At 42.1% G+C, this 21,763-nt stretch overlaps 1 protein-coding gene across 4 annotated transcripts in view; it reads left to right on the forward strand.

Moving 5' to 3' along the window:
* The window catches only part of LOC110521588 (neuroligin-1), a 334,792-nt gene that overhangs the window by 35,253 nt on the left and 277,776 nt on the right, over positions 1-21,763 (forward strand). For 2 of the 4 annotated variants that reach the window (XM_036968744.2, XM_021599245.3), the window contains exon 1: positions 16,678-17,242. The exons of the other annotated variants lie outside the window; for them this stretch is intronic. The gene's annotated coding sequence lies outside the window, so the exon portion shown is untranslated. Of the gene's footprint in view, positions 1-16,677; positions 17,243-21,763 lie in introns of those variants that run through there. 4 annotated transcript variants of the gene reach the window in all.

Below are 21,763 nucleotides of genomic sequence, written 5' to 3' on the forward strand. Positions count from 1 at the left end.
GGAGTATGAGACAACCTGGGAGGAGATAGAGAGGTGGTCGGTCGACCCAGGGAGAGTGCCGGAGCCCGCCTGGGATTCTCTAGAACAGTGCGAGGAGGGATACCGGAGAATGGAGTTGCCAACACAAACACGGCTGGCAAGAAAGCCAGAGAGGCAGCCCCCACATGTTTTGGGGGGGAGGGCACACGGGGAGTGTGGCAGAGTCAGGTTGGAGACCTGAGCCAATTCCCCGTGCTTACCGTGGCGGGCGTCGTACTGGTCAGGCACCGTGTTATGCCGTGGTGCGCACGGTGTCTCCAGTACGTGTTCTTAGCCCGGTGCGCTACATCCCAGCTCCCTGCATCTGCCGGGATAGGGTGAGGATCCAGCCAGGGCGGATGGTGCCAGCACTGCTCTCCAGACAGCCAGCACTTCTCCTCGGGCCAGGATATCCTACGTCGGCTCTGCAAACTGTGTCTCCCGTGTGTCTGCACAGCCCAGTGCGTCCTGTGTCTGCGCCACACACGTGCCTGGCTAAAATCACCATCCAGCCAGGACGGGTTGTGCAGGCCCTTAGTTCGAGACCTCCAGTGCGCCTCCACGGCCCCGGTCTATCCTGTGCCTCCTCCGAGGACCAGGTTGTCTCTCCGTCTCCTCCCTCCAGGTTCTCCCTCCTGTCCGGAGCTGCCAGAGCCGCCCGTCAGTCGGGAGCTGCCAGAGCCGCCCGTCAGTCGGGATCTGCCAGAGCCGCCCGTCAGTCAGGATCTGCCAGAGCCGCCCGTCGGTCGGGAGCTGCCAGAGCCGCCCATCAGTCGGGAGCTGCCAGAGTCGCCCGCCTGTCCGGCACTGCCAGAGTCTCCCGCCTATTCAGGGCCTGCTGTAAGGGTCCCCAGTCCGGGGTCGGCGGCGATGGTCGCCTCTCCAAAGGCGCCACCTAAGTGGGCCGAGACTAAGGTGAAGTGGGGTCCACGCCCCGCGCCGGAGCCGCCACCGCGGGAAAGATGCCCACCCAGACCCTCCCCTATGGGTTTAGGTTTTGCGGCTGGGGTCCGCACCTTTAGTTCCTTTTTTATGTCTCTATTTTAGTTTGGTCAGGGAGTGAGTTGGGGTGGGCATTCTATGTTTTTGTTCTATGTGTTATAGTTCTATGTGTTTGGCCTGGTATGGTTCCCAATCAGAGGCAGCTGTGCATTGTTGTCTCTGATTGAGAACCATACTTAGGCAGCCTGTTTTCCCACTAAGGTTAGTGGGTAGTTGTTTTCTGTTTTGTCTATTGCACCTTGCAGAGCTGTTCGTTTGTCGGTTTGTTGTTCAAGTATTCGTATTGATTAAAAGGTACTATGAATACCACGCTGCACCTTGGTCTTCTCCTTCTCCCGACAGCGGCCGTTACACTGACCCTGTATATAGTATGCTTACTTACTTTATCATTCTTCTTATTTTTATATCTCATGTATTTTTGTTCTACATTGTTATTTTTGCTATTACATTGTTATTGATTACTGCATTATTGGGATTAGAGCTAGCAAGAAAGTCATTTCACTGTACTTGTGCATGTGACATTAAAACTTGAAACTTAAGATGAACAACCTTGTAGCCTACTGTAGATCAACAGCACTTCAAACTGCAATTATTTCTGTATGTGGTTTAGAGCCTCTCAAGGACTTCTTCGCATTTACAAAGCCTCTGCTGTACAAGAAGTCCATGTTGATCAGCCATTTGAGTCAGATTTGGTAGTGCGTGGGTAACCATAGTAGTGAATGTATTGAGCATATCAACACGACTACCATCACCTTTGAAAGGGTGTCATGGCACTTTGCTGCATTCTATTCCATTCATGCATGCTGCTTTTACCAAAACATAAATCGTTTTTCAGGCAAAAATGAGTTATTTCCATTTGCCACGTCTTGGATACGGAATGTTATGCTTTTTCTAAATTCTAATAAATGTACTATAAGAGGGTCTGTAGATATTTTTTGCACATTAGCAACCATTTCTTTCTTATTTTGATAGGCTGCACACTCCGAATGACTCGCACTGGTCCATTATAGTAGGGCTGTTGTTTGTTGGTCATTGTGTCATCTTAACACCACGTTCCTGTATCTATCATGGCATCCTTTTTATTTTATTCTACATATATATACAGTACCAGTCAAATATTTGGACACACCTACTCATTTCAGAGTTTTTCTTTATTTTTACTATTTTCTACATTGTAGAATAATAGTGAAGACATAAAAACTATGAAATAACACATATGGAATCATGTAGTAACCCAAAAAGTGTTAAACAAATCTAAATATATTTCTTTAAAGTAGCCACCCTTTGCCTTGATGACAGCTTTACACACTCGTGTCACTCTGGCAGAGCTCCAGAGTTCCTCTGTGGAGATGGAAGAACCTTCCAGAAGGACAACCATCTCTGCAGCACTCCACCAATTAGGCTTTTATGGTAGACTGGCCAGACAGAAGCCACTCCTCAGTAAAAGGCACGTGACAGCCCACTTGGAGTTTGCCAAAAGGCACCTAAAGACTCTCAGACCATGAGAAACAAGATTCTCTGGTCTGATGAAACCAAGATTGAACTCTTTGGCCTGAATGTCAAGTGCCACGTCTGGAGGATATCTGGCACCATCCCAACGTGAAGCATGGTGGTAGCAGCATCATTCTGTGGGGATGTTTTTCAGTGGCAGGGACTGAGAAACTAGTCAGGATCGAGGGAAAGATGAATTGAGCGAAGTACAGAGAGGTCTTGATGAAAACCTGCTCCAGAGCACACAGCCAAGACAATGCAGGAGTGGCTTCGGGTCCACTCTCTGAATGTCCTTGAGTGACACAGCCGGAGCCCGGACTTGAACCAGATCCAATATCTCTGGAGAGCTGAAAATAGCTGTGCAGCTACACTCCCCATCCAACCTGACAGAGCTTGAGAGGATCTGCAGAGAACAATGGGAGAAACTCCCCAAATACAGGTGTGCCAAGCTTGTAGCTCATACCCAAGAAGAATCAAGGCTGTACTCACTGCCAATGGTGCTTCAACAAAGTACTGAATAAAGGGTCTGAATACTTGTGTAAATGTTGTATTTCAGTTAATAATTTTTTTATACATTTTGCTAGAATTTCTAAAAACCTGTTTATCTTTGTCATTTTAGCTTTGTCATCAGATTGATGAGGAAAAAAAACAATTGAATAAATTTCAGAATAAGGCTATAATGTAACAAAATGTGGGGTCTGAATACTTTCCAACTGCGCTGTACATAAAGACAATTATATATATTTTTTATTCTTCCTCTATGTTCTTTAAAAGTATGCTTTCCTCTTCAATATCCTTCTAAAGCAATTTAGGGGTAAATGAAACCTTTGTCCTGGAACATGATGGGAAAAAACAAACAAATCATATGCTTTACTAGAAGCTGCAGTTGGCTTGCCCTTTTCTACTCCGCACATCTGGGTCTTGCGGCTTGTGCTCACGGCTCAATGATCAGGCAGGCTAGTGCTCGGCCACAGACAGACAGACAGAGAGCTTCTTCCTTGTATCTGAACATACAAATGCACAAACGTCCCACAACTGCCTTATGTAACATTTTGTAAAATATGTAATGTAAATTATGTAACTTTTTTTTTAGTGTCATAATTGTTCAGGCATCCTGCACCTTCATCACCGGCGCAAATCCGTTGTTGACAGGTGGCGCAGCGCAGAGCAGAGATGGCTGGTGGGAATTACTTTATCTCGTTGTTGCGCATACCGTGGCTCTCACCCTGAGAATTAGGCCAGCCACACATCATATGTAAATAGGGCAGAAAGACACGTCCTCTGACTCGCAGATACATCGGAATTCTAATCCCGTTCACCGTGGGATTTTAGCTTTTGCATTATTTAGTGAAGGAAGGCCATTAAACGAGGCTCTGTTAAGGTTTAACTGCTGACAAGACATAGCCTGTCATTTGTGACCATCAAATACGACAGGCTAAGTGGAAAAAGTCATGAGAACATTGAGATGTAAGGCTATATGTGAATGGTTTGTTAAGAAGAGGGGAAATTAAATAGAATTGTCACACTAACGTTCTGAAATTACTTCTGGTGAATTGTCATCACATTGGATTTCCAGGTCTTTTATAGGTACAAACTCCTTTTCTTTTATATTGACCTCATAAGCCAGACACCTTTTGAATATACCTGCACACATACAGAATAGTCATTTGATTAAGAAAAGTTTGACAATACATTGTATTATTTCTATAAGCCTCTGACGGTTTAAAACCATTTCTTTTCCTTTTTCAATTTGGCATTATGTCTACAAATGGTGACCTTAAAGGCCCAGTGCAGTCAAAAATATGATTTTCCTAAGTTTTATTCCATACTATGAGGTTGGAATAATACTGTGAAATTATGAAAATTATAATAATGCCATTTTAGTGTTAGAGCTGTTTGAAAAGACCACCTTAAATTTCAGCTTGTTTTGTTGGGATTGAATTTTGGCCTGCCTGGTGACATCAGTAGTAAGAGTTCCAAACCTCTATGCCAATAACAGCTAGTTTTCAGTTTTCCCCTCCCTACACAGACCACTCCCAGACAGTCCTAGCTACATTTTTACTTGAGAAATTGCTATCTTACTAAGAAGCTTTTCTTGTCTATTTTTGACAATTTTATTTGAAAACAATCACAGTAAACAACTTAATTGTTAACGACAAATTATTTGATATTGAGATAAAAACGGCTGTATTGGAACTTTAAAAGTCTGAGATCATGGGTTATATTGTAAAAAATACCTGGAACTTTAGCTTTGCATTCTAGTCTCTATAGTCTCCTATATTTAGAGAGAATTGTTAATTTCCGATAAGTGAAGATCTTGACAGAATATTTAAGCAATTATAACTGAGAGGCCATGTGTTATGGCATTTTTATCATGGCTGTGATGTGGCATAGACCACCACAGCCATGATAAAAATGTAAAAACACATGGACTCAAGTGTATTATTGCTTTTATCCAACGGATTACCAGCATTAAAAATCGAGATTATTTCCCAAACCATATATTTTTCAACAGAACTTGATGCTATATTCACTAACACTGGTTGTCAAGTGGCATTTTAGGCGTTCTCTGGCGGTTATTATTTTCGATTTAACTGCCATGTAAAGCGAAACTACCCAAGCCCTGGCTGATAGTTCCTGAACCTTGGTTTTCAGGGACACAGTCTGTCAGGTATGCGTAAGTGGCTGCAAGGAAGTCAGGCGCAGGAGAGCAGGTATTTGATAGCACAAGGAGCCTTTTATACAGGCGAACCAAAAGCACACGGCACAATGAATACGAAATACAAAACGGGTATACATAACCCAGCGTAACCAGACTAACGTGCGCATACGTCAAAACAGATAAACAAACCACACAAAGACATGGGGGAATCAGAGGGTTAAATACACAACACATAATGAGGGACAATGAGAACCAGGTGTGTGGAAAAACGAGACAAAAAATATGGAAAATGAAAAATGGATAGGCGATGGCTAGAAGGCCGGTAACGTTGACCGCCGAACACCGCCCGAACAAGGAGAGGCATCGACTTCGGCCGAAATCGTGACACAGTCCATGGATCTGAAAGCAGCACTGAAACATTGTAGCAAAGACACAGCAGATCAGAATAGAAACCACAATGACACATTTTTTCGGATGGTCACAGCATCGACAGCTATTTATTTATAATACTGAATTGCATATTTCTACGGGGCAGAGCTCGTTCCCCCTAGGTTCTCTTTTGAAGCAGTTGCCAGATAGATGTTTATCCCCTTTTCTGACAGCCATTCCAGAAGCCATTCCATAAAGCACTTCACTGCCCAGTTGGTTTGTCTTGATGTAGCTAGCTTCTTAATTTATCTCCTTTTCTATGTCATCTATATCAGCGCTAACATTAATGATTTCTGCATGTCTAACGTTAGGCTCAGGTTGCTGGTCCACTTGCTCTTCTTCTTGTTTCATTTCTTTAATATCTTTCTCCTCCTCTTCTTGTTGGCGCCATTAATGAAAACGTTTGTGGATCAAACAAATCAAAAGTAGCTTTAAAATGATCGATGACGAGTTACAGGCGCATGGGCAGGAGAGGCTCTAACAATGGAAATTCCAAACCACCCGTTGCATAATTAAGCAATAATACATGAGAGGCCATGTGTTATGACCTTTTTCTCATGTCTGTGATGTGGTCATAGCCACGAGGCGAAGCTGCTTTTATGAAATGGGTTACCAGCATTAAAAATCAAGATTATTTCCCAATAAGGCCCGAGGAGGTGTGGTATATGGCCAATATACCACTTCTTATGCACGACGCAACGCAGCCCTTAGCCCTGGTATACTGGCCATATATCACAATTCCCAGAGGTGCCTTATTGCTATCATAAACTGGTTACCAACGTAATTAGAGCAGTACATTTTTTTGTCATACCCATGGTGTATGGTCGGAAATACCACGGCTGTCAGCCAATCAGCATTCAGGACTCGACCCTCCCTGTTGATAATTTGATTTTCATAATGGCAAACTAGGACTGATGGTTTGGTTTGCGAAACTAGCAAGTCTGTTTGTTTGGTTACCACGGTAACTGCTGTAGCTATCTAGTAAACTTGCTAGCTACTTCAGTTGATGTTGAACACAGTCCTACCGGCAAATGAACACATTTCCAGTGGCAAACGTGTTCAGTTATAGCCATGTAAAAGCGTTAATCAACTCAATGCGTTCTCTGGAAAATAAGCGCAAAACTCCTCGTTGATTATCCCTTACATATTTCATCCACACAGATGCCACCTTGCATACTGTAATAATGTATTGGCCAAGAACAGCCTCATCTTGTGCATGCTGGTTCTCTATGCTACAATAATGCAAACATAGATGTCAGCATGATTTAGTCAGCATGATTTAAGAGCAGATTATTTACTCTTATCATTGGTATTTGGAAATTGGTGCTCAGATAATTATCCTAAAAGGAGCTGCAATATGCTTATTAAAGTGGTGGAATATTCATGTTCATGTATGAGCGCAGCATTCTTAATCGTTAATGTAGTCCATGTGTAAAATACCTTGTGGAGTTACAGTGACATAATAAATAATGCAGGGATGATGAATGAAATTGTCTGGCCCAAGCTATGCAAGTAAGATAAACACACAGCATATGTGTAATGGCACCGCTGTTGCCACAATGTGCTTTGTAAAGTCCATTCCCCTGACAGAACATATGTATCAGTGAGACACGCAAGCACGCATACGCATACACACGCACACACACACACACACACACACTACCTGAATTCACGATGATCCGGCTCAGTTTAATACGCCAGTATTCTACAATATTGTGTTTCTCACCTTGGTTTATGACCTGTATCTGCAGTAGATGAGGGCGGTGTACGTAATCAACAAACGTGTCTCTTTCAGGTCTTTAGTGAAGGTCGGCCGAGGTAGGAAGGGAGTCCATATTAATTACCTTCAGAATGGAGGGTATTCAGCTCTTCAATCTTCTTTTTCAGATTTAATCAGGCTCTGGAAGGACTGGCTGAGATTTACTAAGAACGAGCAGGAAGGAGAGAGGAGGAGGGAGAGTAGGAGGGGGAGTGTTGAAAAAGAAGGCTTTCTCTGAGAATCACTATGAGGCCGTTTTTACATTCATTATGGCTTTTTAATTTCTATAAGTAATTGTGTCTTTTCACAATGGGCTTTATTTTCCAGTGCAGCTCACACGGCCTATGGTTACAGCCCATAGAGTTGCTTGTCGGCTGCTGTATTGCTCCATCGTGGCTGCCAATGCGAGCATAGCAGGCTCTCCCTGAACTGTAATGGAATGATGAATTAACGATCACACATTCAGTACTGGCACACGAATGCCAGCATTAACGGACAGGCACGCACGCACACACACACACACACAGCTGTGTCCTTCAGAGACAGCTGTTCCATCACAGGTCTCCATTCTCTTATGCAGTGGTAACAGGAAAAGCCACTCTATCTGCTAGTCATGCGCTTTTTTCCCACACTCTACACCATAGCCCTGGACCACTCTGCATAATGGTGTGCTTGGCCCTCGCTTATCGATTTTTCCACTGTTTTCACCTGACTCCTGGATTAGGGTTAATTCTCTGATCCAGCAGCATTCTCAGCATTTAAAGGCCATGGCGTATCCATGGCGATGGCAGACAGCGGTCTGTTCTTCATAAAGGTGTGACAATTCAGGACCCCCTTTTCTTCACCCACCTCTCTCTCCATTCCCACACTCTTGAATCCTGAGGTGTGATATTTCTTTGTCAACCGTCACCCCTCATTTTCAAGTTATTACAGTGCAATGTGACACTTCTGGGTCAATGAATACTGGAGATATTGATTTAAAAAATACACTCTGCTTGACTTTTGTGTTATATGTGTATATGAACACTATATATAGTAGTCAAATATCCCTCAAGTAGAGTTATTATATGAGGCCCCCCTCTTTATATTAACTACTACCTCCAGGCAATAAAAAACTTATTGGGTGCTGGAACAGAGGTGAGACCTAATGGGGAAAAAAAACACAATTTCATATTATTCTCCAGCAGTATCTGAAGGATGAACTTTTTTGAGCAGTCAGTAGTCCTTGTGACGTAATTCGTAATGTGGTGTTGATTCTCCATTATGAAGGAATCAAACAAGATGAAGCTACATTGCTGACATAGATACCTGTAAGTGATACAACAGTGTGTTGTTAAAGCTTTTGACAGTTTTGAGAGACGTCACATTCTTCCCATGCCACAACCACTTACATCAATGAAGAACTTGACATCTAAGAAAAAAAGACAGACTTCCCTTTACACTTGAAATGATGAAGAGTGGAATATGTAAGGTATCTATCACATTTCACAACACATACTGGAATTTTTGCCTAAAAGGCACTATTTGACCAGGGCAAAAATCAATTTAGGTCCATTTCACACTTTCAGGTTTTTCTATCTCTCTGGTGTTATTTTATTCACTCAGTTTAAACAGATTATGCTGCTTGGAGGAACTCAGAGTTCTTTGGGGTTGACAAATTGAGCAGTTCCTTTCTCAAGGTTTCCCTTTATTTGCTAAGGAAGACTAAGGCAGACAGGGAGGATGAGTAGGAAGAGGAGGGGGGACTGAGAGTTCTTGGCTGATAACTTATTCCTCTGTTGTCAAAAACTAAGTTAGAGATATTTTTTTACATAAAAGAAGATGGAAAGTCCAGGCTTCATAACGCAGCCTGATCAAGCTGGTGTCCTGTGTGTTTTGGAATACAAATTAGGAAAATGCGCCGAGCAAAGACAGTTTACCTCTGCCCCACAAGGACACTGACTGTAATCTCAATGTCAGACCATTTTCTGGGGGGGGGGGGGGGGGGGGGGTTGTGCAGAATTCTGAAAGAGCCATCCATATCTGCTTGACCTTGCATCCAATAAGAAACAGTAGTCTTGCCTTGTTTCCCCATGCATTTTGGCCACTACTTTATTTATCATTTTAAGCTCTCTACTAGCACACTGGTTTATCACCAGATCCACAATGCAGACACATCCTGCTAAGTTTAGCAGCACAGTGAGCCCAGCTTAATGGTCAGACTCATTGGTAAGTGGAAATGGGAGGTCAAGAAGCTAATATGTCCTCGACTGTCCCAGATAAAATAAAATGGTCTCGGATAAAATCTTTCTAAATTAATTTCCTTTATTTACTTATTCCAGACACTGTCTGAGACTCTTTTGATCCGGGGGATGAGATCACCACTAAACCAGGCTTCTGTATATCATAATCATTTCTCTACAATTAACCTCACTTTTATTTATCTGATAGATAGATTCAGAGGTTTGCCCTTGCCCCTTGCTTCACAGACACTTCTGTCATCTCTTGTGGGCACAGAAATACTCCCAGGAACATTATGTAAGTATCTCTAAGACCATGCCTCTGTCAGTTAGGACATCACAGAGTAGAAGAGCTGGCTGGCTGGTTCAGCACCATGGAGAGCTCAAGACAGAGTAGTGCTCGGTTTCCCGATAGTGATGGAATTTAGGCTTATTAGTGTTTTAACAATGCAACTTTACAACAACGGCCGAAGATGTAACATTTGTTTCCCAAAATGCCACGCAGAGAGAACAGTCGCTAAGGGCGTCATTGGAGCATGTGTCGATGCTGATAGGATCGAAAGAAAGGTACTGTAGCACTGCTCTCGGATCAGCTTTCTCAATTCTAATCTTTAACATTATAATTATTTCACAATACTGACGACAGATCAGCTCCTAGAGACATATTGCCACCTACGGCTGCACATATTGAGGCGGCTTATTCTAATGCTTACCCAATAATAACGCAGAAAATCACAGATTTGGCACATCATCACATGTTAATTTGATTTAACTAGGCAAGTTTACAATGAAGGCCTACCCTGGCCAAACCCAGAAGACACTGAGCCAATTGTGCGCTGCCCAATGGAACTTCCGATCATGGCCAGATGTGATGTAGCCTGGATTCGAACCAGGGACTGCAGTGACACCTCTTGCACTGAGATGCAGTGCCTTAGACCACTAGGCTACACATCATTAAATATATTGAGACTAATTACAGAAAGTAGCCTACAAGTTGCAAAGTAGTGAAAATGAAAACTGTATATTTCAATACGATTGAAGTAGGCCTATATCTTACTGTATTTATATTTAATGCAGTCGTCTCGGTTTCATTTGAAGCATCTTTTTATAAGTCACTTGTTTGTATCAATTGTAAAGACATTGTCAACTTTGTATTTGTAGTCAACTTTGTTCTGAAGCTATCGGCAGTCACAGAGAGACAGATAAACCATGAGTTTCTATGTTTAGTGGAGAAGATCTCTGTATAAATTGACGCGGTAAGGCAAAAAAAGGATCTAAAGACGCACTTAGCCGTTCTATGACTGGTGTGAGGCAGGCAGTAGATTATGAGTGTTTTCGAGTGTAACATTAATTATGACTGTTTTTGGAAACAGCTTGCAGATTTACCGATGCTCCAACGAAGGTTCTAATGTTGAACTTAGCCATAAGATGCTTTTGGGAAACTGGGCCAAGGTCTGAGGAGGGCTGGAGGCTAGTGGCTTCCTGTCCCATCCTGTGGCAATCTGTTTTGCCAGTAGTGGGCCGTAGCAGTCACACTGACCCCGTGGCACAGTATAAACAAGATTTAGTGGGCAGTCAATATGTTCCAGACAGCTCCAGCCCCTTTCCTCGGCCTGATGTAATTGGAAAGAGCTCTCAGATATGGTGGATCCACACTCTCCCAGCTTCTCACTCAGTGACAAAAGGAGAGATCCTGCACGACCAATGAATCCCATTTTACTCTAACTGATGTTGTTAGACACAGACAAACTCCCTTATGACAGAATGAGGGGACAAACTCCTTATATGTGATTGTGAAATCTTAGCTGATAGCTTTGATTGCAGTTAAACTCTGCATTGTAAAAATTTCTGGTTGAATATTTTCGGCATCATATCCAGACAGTATATTAGGCCGACAACGACCATTGTTGCTTCCTTGTTGTCTTTCTCATTTAATTTCACTCTCGCCTCTCCCCCCTTACAGATTCATTACAGTTTGATGATATCAGATGATTGCTCTCACTCCTGGAACAATAGGCTGCTGGTCCCCCTGGCATGAGATCTAAATTTGACGGGCTTTTCACTCAGACATCAATGAGTCACTTTGCCAGAACATGTCTGCCTCTAACCATATCCTACTAGACATGAAGGGAGAAAGAAATTCAATAGTATGACTTGAATGTCAAATCAGTGTGAATGGGATTCTGGTACCAACATTTTTGGGGTTTACATATATACTGTACAGTAGAGCAGGCGGCATATTGTTATCACTACTCTTTTAAAACTTGCATGCCTTGATTAGAATGTTATGTTGCTGACATTCTGTTGATATATGGCACAGCAGAACTCATCATTGCCTCAAGAGTTTTGCTACAGTAGCCTTCCAAATGCAGCTCAGTAGTAAATGTTGCAGATCCTCTCATACTATGGTTTTCTTATTTAAATATGGCTAAAGACGTTCTTTGTTTACGACATATAACATGGCAGTTGTAATTTCATTTGAAAACAATCATGCAAAGTGATTTACTTCGTATTTCAGAATGGAATGAGAAGCACTATTAGAGCAGCCAGTGAGGACACAAACCACACTGTCATTACGGAATACCTGTGGAACAGATCGTGGCTGACAGCTCTCTCTGACACACGGGAAAAGCAATCACAAATGGAAGCATTTTCATTTCCATTAATTTAGTTATGGATTAAAACCTGACCCATTTACTAATCGCGGCAGTGGCACGCTTTTGTCAGCGCGCTTGCTGAGGTCCTGGTTGTTAGACAGATTACACCATTAGACTATCATCCCTGCTCTGTATCCGGGACCACCTGAAGGCAGGTGGTGGGTGGGGCTTTAAATCAATCACAATATTTAGAGATAAAGAGACCTACTTTGCTATCCTTTGCAACCACATAGTACATGGAGGATTGGCAGGCAGTTGAGTAGCGGTATATACAGTATGTGATGATGGTGGGGCATGGGTTATTTTTAGATTGGTGCTCTTTTCAGATTTTGTATCTCTTGCTGGAAGGGAAATCAGTGGGTGAGGAACAGGAGGGGAGATAGAGGAGGTAGAGGAGAAGATGGTGGGAGGAGAAGTATGAGGAGGAGGAGGAGATGGAGGAGGAGGTGGGGGGAGAAGGAGGTGAAAGAGATGGGGGAGAAGGCGGAGGGAAGAGAAGTTGGAGGAGGAGGAGCGAGAGGAGGAGGAGAGTGGGTCAGAGAAGATGGGGGTTTGCCACAGAGACAGGCAGCTCCTCTGAGTCAGGAATAGGCAGGCCGATCCTCCAAGTCTGCCTGAGGGGGGCCTGGTTATTACACCAGCGTCTGCTTGGCACCGTGCTCTCCTCTCTCCACTTGGGGCGATGAAGCCATGTGGTGCTGTACCCAGCTTCTCCTTCCACTGTCTCTCCCTTGCCTCCCCCCTGCCTTTTTGTGTATCCCCTAACAGCTGTCCACACGCTTGTTCCACATTGTGCATAAAAAACGACCTATAGGTCTCTGCATGAGAATGATACACCTCAGAATGATGGCCCAGGCTGACTTATGGAAAAGCTGGCAGTGCTTCATATGGTTCTAGAGAGGACCTCTCCAGCTTGGTCCTATGTACATGGGTAGAGAGAATGGCATGGTGAATGACCAACGTGTGAGTAAATTTCAAGTGTCTCCCAATAGCCACTCCATCTCGGAGATCATCTTGTTGGACATGACATAAATTATAGACAGGATAGATGCTGTTGTAGTACTGAGCATGAGTCGTATGGAGGACACGTACTTCACTCAGGCATTGAGGAGTGAACATGGGATCCACAGAGGAGAAACGTGTTGGTGTAATTTACGTTGTTTGTGGTTCTTTACAGATATTAGAATCCACAGTCTTTAATCAGAGTATCCATTGGCAAAAAGCAGCTTTTAAATTCTATGGGTGGAATGAATCATGGCTGAAGTCAGGGCAGCGTTTCACTGCTAATGGCCGAAGTGCATTAATGTGAAAAGTGCATTAAAACTTTCAATGGTTTATCCGGTAGTCTGTAATAAAAATGGAGAATGTCAATTAAAATCTGCAATATTAATGAAATGATATAAGGCGCAACGATACTGTACAAGGAAGACCCAGTTAGCTGGAGGCATTTTTTATTTTTTTTTCAAATGGTTCAGCTCACTCAAATGGGAAACAGGCGGTTATCCAGTCCTTTCAGTGACAGCAACAAGCAGCCACAGCATGTGGGTAGCTAGCCCAGTAGTGGCCTTTTGTGACCACACACCAGTCTTCAAGGATAGCAATACACCCTCTTGTGGCAAACAAAATCCATATCACAGTGGATTTCCAATATAGCTACCTCTTTGGCAAAAGTGGTTGCTAAGTTTCCCCTTATTCTTAGAAAGCAATTCCATTTTCCCATTTGACATATCAACAGTAGCAGCTGAGTTGCTTGCTACAGTATCTGTCACTGCAGGTATCACAATCGAAAGTTCTGTTCAAGTGCTTATTGAGGGGATGTTCGATTGAACATCAGTCTCTTGTTCCCCAGTAATCTGATGACCGTCAACAAAAGGACAGCCCGCTTCAAGATATCACAGACATTATTTTACTCTATTACTGTACCTCTGTAGTAATTCTGAAATTACTACAGCCACAACATTGTACTATGCTCTGTCTTACCACATGTTATTAAAGGTCAACATAGGGCAAAAACACAAAAATAACGTATTTAAACTGTAGAACTGATCAATGTACCATCATACCAGGTCATTTATTGTTAAAAATAAAATACAAATGGATGAATAAGATATTTGGCTACAGAAGTGCCGTTTCGTACCGATCTCTTCATCTTCTGTCCACCAAAAAAATCCTATGAAATGAAGTCAACACACACTAGAGGGGTTGCTGGCTAGCTAAAGTGGCTAGTTTAGCCAACGAACTAGCTGCGTCGGTCGCATGACCAAAATTACACATTGACGAACTACCAAAGGCACACTCCATTTCCGTTTGAAAATTGAGAAAGGCGAGGAGTTGAACCTTTTATCGTGCACAACGTCTAGCTTTAATACAATGTTGTTATTAGTGTTATTACAGCATTTCTACACATTTTTAAGAGCAATTCAATGTAAATTGAGATTCTTATTTTGTGACTATGTCTACACAATAGAATCACCACTGAAAATCCCTTTGTAGTGTAGAAATCTATTAGACCTAGCCTTTTCTGCCCTGTGATTGGCCCACATGCGTTTAATCTTATAAATAGGGTTCATTTGTAATGGTTGTTTCCCCCCTCTTTCTTAAAATCCCAATGTAGCTGTTTTTATATCAATATCAAATCATTTCTGGGTAACAATTAATTCTTAAGTATCTCACTGTAATAGATATCCATTATAATGCTAAAAGTAGCTTTATAGCAAAAAAATATTTCTTAAGCAATACTTTAGCTAGGACTGTCTGGGAGTGCTCTGAATAGGCAGGGGGAAACTGACAACTAGCTGTAACTTTACATAGAGGTTTGGAACTCTCTTTGTTATTGGTCTATTAACCAATTTACCTCATGGTGATGTCACCATGGAAAGCCAAAAACTCCTGCCCATGCAAACCTGCTGATTAAAAGGTCATGTGTAGATTGTATTTTCAACCAGCAACTACCAGGAAAAAACACTGATACATTTTCATTTAGTTTCATTAGCTGTTGTACAATATGACAAAAAACTAATTTTGACTGCCCTTGGCCTCTAACATGGAAGTCCTGTCTGTGGTGCTGAAAATATTCTTTAGGTTAAATTATATGTAGTGGCAGTCCCACAATTCTTGTAGCAAGCAGAGCAATAATCTTAGCATTCTCCATGTGTAGGGTGCTCCCCCCTCTGCCCAGACTACAGCTCGGCTTTCAATACCATAGTGCCTGCACAGCTCACCACAAAGCTCAAGGCCCTGGGACTGAACTCCTCCCTATGCAACGGAGTACTGGACTTCCTTACAGGCCACCTCCAGGTGGTGAAGGTAGGCAACATTACCTCCTCCACACTGGTTCTCAACACGGGGCCCCACAAGAGTGCGTCCCCAGTCCCCTCCTGTACTGCGTGTCCTCACACAGTTCCAAGTCCATCATCAAGTTTGTAGACGACCTGACAGTAGTAGGTCTGATTACCAACAATGACAAGACGGCCTACAGGGAGGATATTCGCACTCTGACGGCGTGGTGCCAGGTAAACAACCTCTCCCCGGATGTCAGCAAAACAAAGGAGCTGATTGTTGACTTCAGGAGGAACCAAGCTGGGCACGCCCCCATCCTCATCAACCGGGCTGCCATGGAAATGGTCAAAATCTTCAAGCTCCTAGGTGTACATATCTCAGAGGAGCTGAAATGGTCAAACCACACATACACAGTGGTGAAGAAGGCACAACAGCTACTCTTCAACCTCAGGATGCTCAAGAAATGTGGCTTGTCCCCCGTTTCTATCACTCAGATGTGGGCAGTATAGGAGCATCATGGCACAAATTGTAAAACTGGCCAATAGTGTCTACCCCCAGACCATCAGGCTGCTGAATAGCCACCACTAGTCAGCTACCTGCTCACCCTGTGCATTGTTTTGTTTCACTTTGTCCTGTATTGTTTGAGCCCGTAGCTAAATCATTTCACTGTACACTGTAATTACATCTGCAACCCTGTACATGTGACTATTAAACTCTTTCATCTAATCAACATTTCACTTTCTTATGTTTTAAATACATTTTAACAAGACAAATATAATTTGTCATGTTCTGAATCATTCAGCGGGGTCTTTCTCTAACATATCATAAACATTAGAGTGCTGTGAAAAAGTATTTTGCCCCCTTTCTAATTTTGGTCAAAACATATATGTGCTTCAAGTATCAATGGTAAAGTGCTTGCAGAACAATAGCTCCATATGGAGCCTAAGTCCCATTCATGGTTGAAATAAATATCGCTCTCCTGGGGGTGATATGCCACTGAGAGGTACTCATGCTATTCTAGAAAAACAATCATGCAAAACAATTGTAGTCAACAAGTAACTGTGAATGTGATGCAACAGCAGCAAGCCATTCATTGTGGGAAATGCCCACACATGACGTGTGCAATACAATAAGTAGCCTACAATAGGGTAGAGTAAAATCGTGACTTGATATGGGGAAGTTTCTTTGCAGACATTTAGGGGAAAATAATATTCCTTGTCTCTTTAAAAATATTAAGCAGCTTTATTGAAGTTCCTTCCAGGGCCACTAGATGTATCTCTGTTCCATTTTTCGATCAGCGCATCCTCTCGCCAACAGGGACGAGAGGAGACCTCGGCATTTTGTCAAGCAAGTGCACCCTGAATCGTGAGCGAATAAAATATATTTAAGTTATTTCTTTTTCGTGTCGTTAAGATAAAAAGGTGTGCGCAAGAGCCGGAGCAAATGGTCGTCTCTGGTGAAGGAAACCGTTTTTGGATTAAAAACACTTTATTCCGGCAGAGGGGGATCCTTTAGTTTTTCTCTTCTGCAAAATTGTTGGACGGAATTATGACGGAGTATGAAAAGGCGAGTTTATAACCTTTGAAGTGAAGTATTTTTCTTTGCCAAAGCTTGTGCCTCAGATTTTTGGGGAGATGATTCTAAAGAGCTTTGCACTCTGAAATAACGGGACATGGCACTGAGGGAAATTGTCTGAGGTGACGAGTGGTGGAGATCAAGCCTCATGGTAAATATACAATATTGAAATATGATTGTTCAAACATACTATTCGGTCACAGCCCTTGTCTACTTTTATCAAATGGCGATTTTAAATGTGAGCTTTGAGTCGAGGTCAATTGTAAGATATTGGGAAGGAGGGAAAAACTAGTTCTAGACTACCTAGCCTACATGCATTTATTTTCATGCATAATGTGTATATTAGCCTATATAGCCTATATAAATATCCTAGAGTTATGATGAATTTGAAATTGGGATGCTCGCATGGTGGCTACATTCAACGACAGAGCATATTTTGCTATGTTTGGCACATATGCTCCTGTCCAGCTCTCTGTTGAAGTCTCGGTCTTTTGGAAGCTCACACACTCACGTGCTTTCATGTTTAATATGAAAATGTGATTAAACTACTTTCATAATGGTCGGTTGTGCTGATGCCAGTTGCCCAGGTGCTTAGGTCCAAATCACCATCCATTTTAATACCACCTGCAGCCCTGTGAAGAGACCTAACCCTATTTATTAAGTGCAATAAAGAACCAGTAATGCATTTCTCTGTGAATTGTAATACAACATAATCATCACTGATGAAGGAAAATTAATTTCCACCCGTCTTAATTCAATTGAAATGTTAATTGATATTCATTTAGCCATAAGGGTAAATACCTAACGCTGAGTCGGGAATGTATTAGCCTTCATTCATTCATTAATTTCAATGACTATGTTCGGAAATGACTCTCAGATGGTGGATAAGCATTGCTATGCTATGAAGAACTGAATTAGATGGTAAATCGAGTAGGTGACGTTTGAATGGGAAAGTTCAACACTATTGGCTATAGGTACAGGGCACCAGAAAACTGGATAAATGCAGTATTTGTGTGTGCTCAATTTATAGCCCAAAGGCAGAAATAGTCACGGCAGTAAAAAGCTGACTGGATTAGTTTATTTGGCTTTGGCAAATAGTCGTTAATGACATTATCAACAATATGGATGTTTTATGCATGTTTGATATGGGGGATAAACTCACCAATTATCATTACGTGATCTTCGAGCTATTAGTCATTGACTTCCATTGCTATATGCGTACGTGGCCACTTCTCCTACAGTGAGCTCTGTTGTGTTCCTGTTAATTACAGTTTGTATAGACGTGAACACTGCATGCTGTGTCGTTATAGCCACCTTGGATTTTACTCTTGTAAAAGCTCATAAAATGAGGTACCCAATCAAATCGTACACAATATTAGATTCAAGGACAAAGTTGAATGTGATTTGAGATAGAGAGAGACATATGATTGTCCTCTGTTGTGATGCAGGGACAAAAAAGTATATATTATACACATTCATTTGTGACATCGCTCTCAACGCAACTATCCCAGAAGGCCTGGTTGAAAAGACGTCATTATGATGTCTTATTTATATATAGCCTACATCTTTTTACTGACAAGAATATTATGTATGTTTCCGACCACCATATAACCAGTTGATCATAATTGTGGCCTATATCTGACCAGTTGGTCATAGTTCTGACCACTACTGATTCAGAAGGGTTGGGTTAAATGCGGAAGACACATTTCAGTTGAATGCATTTATATTATGTACTATATTATGTACTGGTCATAATTAAGACCTCATCATAACCTGGCAATGACACCTGACTACAGCACTACAGTATTGCAAAGGACAAAGTTGGATATTGAAAAGATTGTTCATTACATTTCTATTTGTTTCCATAGGCACCAATTAAAGTTCAAATCTGCAACATTCATACATTTAAAATAGATCAAGCAATGGCAAAAAAAATCTACATCACAATTTTTTGCACATGTGCATACAGTTATTGTTTCATAATTCCCCCACAGACATTACATGCCTAGAAAGACTGGGACACAATGTATATAGGCCCATTGTTTTGTTTTATTAATAATCAATAAGAGTGGCTTGATTGGGTAGATACTCATCAAGGACTTCTGAGCATAGAATGCTATCTGGAGTGTAGTGGCTCTCCTGACGAGTGGTGTGATGGGTCCGATCTGCAACGAAGATAATCAGCGTATTACAACTTCATACATTTCAGATTTGAAAAGAACTAGAGAAGGACATTCCTGAAGGAACCTTGTGGACCTCCATGGTACTAGTTGAAAAAGTTTGTGGCAATATAGCTTAGAGATAGATGTCTTCCAAAATGAGCAACTTGCTCATATACAGTGCTTTCGGGAAGTATTGAGAGCCCTTGACTTTTTCCACATTTTGTTACATTACAGCCTTATTCTAAAATTAATTAAATCGTTTTTTCCCCCCTAAGCAATATACACACAATACCCCATAATGACAAAGCAAACACAGGTGTTTAGAAGTGTTTGCAAATGTATTAAATACAAAACAACTGAAATATCACATTTCAATAATTATTCAGACCCTTTACCCAGTTCTTTGATGAAGCACCTTTAGCAGTGATTACAGCCTCAAATCTTATTGAGTTTGATTTTACAAGCTTGGTACACCAGTACTTGGGGAGTTTCTCCCATCCCCCTCTGCAGATCCTCTCAAGCTCTGTCAAGTTGCATGGGGAGCGTCACTGCACAGTCATTTTCAGGTCTCTCCAGAAATGTTCGATCAGATTCAAGTCCGGGCTCTGGCTGGGCCAGTCAAGGACATTCAGAGACTTATCCCTAAGCCACTCCTGCGTTGTCTTGGCTGTGTGCTTAGGGTTGTTGTCCTGTTGGAAGGTGAACCTTCACCCCAGTTTGAGGTCCTGAGGGCTCTGGAAAAGGTTTTCATCAAGGATCTCTCTGTATTTTGCTCCGTTCATCATTGTCTCGATCCTTACCAGTCCCTGCTGCTGAAAAACATCCCCACAGCATGCTACCACCACGCTTCACCATAGGGATGGTGCCAGGTTTCCTCCAGATGTGACGCTTGGCATTCAGGCCAAAGAGTTCAATCTTGGTTTCATCAGACCAGAGAATCTTGTTTCTCATGGTCTGAGAGTCTTCAGGTGCCTTTTGGCAAACTCCAAGCGGGCTGTCATGTGTCTTTTACTGAGGAGTGGCTTCCGTCTGGCCACTCTACCATGAAGGCCTGATTTGTGTAGAGATTAAATGGTTGTCCATCTGGAATATTCTCCCATCTCTACAGAAGAACTCTAGAGCTCTGTCAGAGTGACCATTGGGTTCTTGGTCACCTCCCTGACCAAGGCCCTTCTCCCCAGATTGCTCAGTTTGGCCGGGCGGGCAGCTCTAGGAAGAGTCTTGGTGGTTCCAAACGTTGTCCATTTAGGAATGATGGAGGCTACTGTGTTCTTGGGGACATTCATGGCTGCAGACATTTTTCTTTACCTTTCCACAGATCTGTGCCTCGACACAATCTTGTCTTGGAGTTCTACAGACAATTCCTTCGACTTCATGGCTTGGTTTTTGCTCTGACATGCACTGTCAGCTGTGGGACCTTATATAGACAGGTGTGTGCCTTTCCTAATCATGTCCAATCAATTGAATTTACCACAGGTGGACTCCAATCAAGTTGTAGCAACATCTCAAGGATGATCAATGGAAACAAGAAAGTAGTGTGGGTCCATGGCCCAAAAACTCTATACACGTTTCTAAAGATTGCTGTCTATTAATTGAGTAGCATTTAGATAACTGGTCAGTAGTTATATCAGATTTCAACCAAAAATCAGATATCAACAAAAGTAAGACTTACTATATATCATGAAAAATACAACTTAATCCCAACCAGATTTCAAACAGAAAAAGATGTCTTTATAACGTTGTATGCCCACTGGGTAAAGATATGATCATGACTCACTCAACTCACATCAATGAAGGATTGTATAGTAGGCCTAGCCTGTGCCTCATAGCCAAATGTATATGAAACAAAGGGATAGTTTGTTGAATATTGCCAAGGCTACTGTGAATGTTTTTTAGTGTTGTTTTTTACGTGTGGCATCTAAAAGTGCAGAAGTTCGTACAACAATTTTCTAAGTCCATTGATTTAGTGTCACGTCAGTAGCCTGAAAGGTTAGAGCTCCTTACAATAGGCTTCCTCCTCTCCTTAAACTCCTGGCAGCATCCAACTCAGCTACCCACTCTGTACATAGGAGGGAGCTAGTTCATAAATAATGGAAGTGTTGACTCTTTTGTGTTCCTGTTGTTTCAGGTGCGTTCTTTTTTTTTGTAACCAACTTATTATTTATACTTTTTTTTAAACTTTTTTTTTTCCGAGGGGGTCGGGCGGTCACAGGGGGGGGGGGGGGGAACAAAACAATCAAAGACCTGCATACAAAGATAACCCCTAGCCCATTGCCCTGTTCAGATAGGAAAACTGTCATTGGGATGATTCTATTTTCTTTTACAGTATTGTCAGAGAGCTTCCAACTGTTGTATGTCGTCGTACAGAATATATTTTGCGTCTGGGCGTTTTTCCTTTTATACTACTATTTTTGATTATTCGTTTTTTTAAATGAGGGAACTATTTCCCTTTACAACTTGCCCAGACAATATTTACACGTAATCACAGTCAGACAGCGTGACTTTTAATT

Source organism: Oncorhynchus mykiss, chromosome 4, assembly GCF_057628025.1.
Source record: "Oncorhynchus mykiss isolate SJ-2025 chromosome 4, ASM5762802v1, whole genome shotgun sequence".
NCBI lineage: Eukaryota > Metazoa > Chordata > Actinopteri > Salmoniformes > Salmonidae > Oncorhynchus > Oncorhynchus mykiss.